Source organism: Hyaloscypha bicolor, assembly GCF_002865645.1.
Source record: "Hyaloscypha bicolor E unplaced genomic scaffold K444scaffold_182, whole genome shotgun sequence".
NCBI classification, from domain to species: domain Eukaryota; kingdom Fungi; phylum Ascomycota; class Leotiomycetes; order Helotiales; family Hyaloscyphaceae; genus Hyaloscypha; species Hyaloscypha bicolor.
This window is the reverse complement of record NW_020194684.1, coordinates 1577211-1578836: the sequence shown is the minus strand read 5'-3', so window position 1 is coordinate 1578836 and position 1626 is coordinate 1577211.

Below are 1626 nucleotides of genomic sequence, written 5' to 3'. Positions count from 1 at the left end.
TTCTTATAGTTATTAACTAGTACTCTAAAATAGTAAGATATATTATATATTATAAAATTATTAACTTTCCGAAGCTTACTAGAATTATATAAAAATATGTTTTCTTAATCTTTAGTTCCCCTAATGAAATTGTTTCTAATTAAGAAATAGTATTTACTAGCTAGTTCTAGTTTGCTTTCTATTTCTATTTAATATATAAATAGTATTTAAATATAGCTTATTATTCTTAGAATAATTAGATAAAAAGGCAAAACTAGGCCCTGAAATATTACCTGAGATATTATTATAATACTTAAAAGAATAACTAGTTTGAGAAGTTATTTTTTATGAAATTTATATATAATAACTTAAAATATTAGGTTTTATAGAATATATTTTTTTATATATATTATAGATATTATCCTTAATTTCTATAGAATTCTAAGAACAGAATTATAGGAAAGATATTAGCTATATATAAAAGACTAGAAATCCTTAAAGTAAAATAGAGAAAGCTTAAGAATTTATAGTATTATATATAAAATAACCGGGAAATCTATTATAATAGGTACTAGTTAGCTAAATACTATTCTAAAGAAGCCTAAATAATACTATTAATAAAAAATATTAAGCTTAAAATAAGAAAGCTTAAGTTAAAATTTATAAGACTATTTAGAATTCTTAAATATATTAGTAATTTAGTATATAAGTTAGAACTACTAATTATATATAATTATTTATATTTAATTTTCTATATTTCCTTTCTTAAAAAATATATAATAAAAAAAAGTTAGAAACTATACTTATATTTTTCCGGAGAACTTCCGGAATTAGTAAATAATAATAAAAAATAAGAATAGGAAATAAAAGCTATTATTAATTACTAATAAGATAATAAAAGCAAGAAGTAATAATATTTAATTAAATAGAAAGCCTGGCCTAAAGATTATAATATCTAGTTATCTGCTTTTTTTAATCTTAAAAATTCCAAGAAACTTCTGAAATTATATAACTAAAACTATAGCTTGAAATCCGAAATTATCTTTTAATAATCTCTTAAAATTAAAAAGAATTCTGGACTACTAAGAAAAAGGCTATTTAAAAGAAAGAGAGAATCTAAATAATTAAGAAAAGGCCCGGAATAGTAATAAAAATACTTTTTCCCTAGAGTTTTTTTATTTATAAAGGTTTTCTAGGATTTTATTAAGGCTTATAAGAATTATATTTAAATTATTAGAAAAAGATTCAGAATTAAGAAAGATTTATTATAAGTAAACTAGCTATAGATATCTTAAATAAATAAATTTTAATTTCTATAAATTCCTAATTTCTAAAATAAGAATACCAAATACTAGCTCTATTTAGAACTTAGTAAAGAATTAGCTAATACTTTCCGGAATTCGCTTATCTTTTAATAGAATATAGTTATATTATAATAATATTAGTATTAAGAATATTAAGAAAAATAAATAAGGAACTTATAATTACTATATATATTTTATAAAAAGCCCAAACTTCTAAAGTTAAATCCCAAATAGCTATAAGTATTATATTATTAGTACTTAAAGTACTAGTAATAGATTACTTAGTAATCTCGGTAATAATTATAATAATAAGATTAATATCTTAAAAATAGATATTATAGTA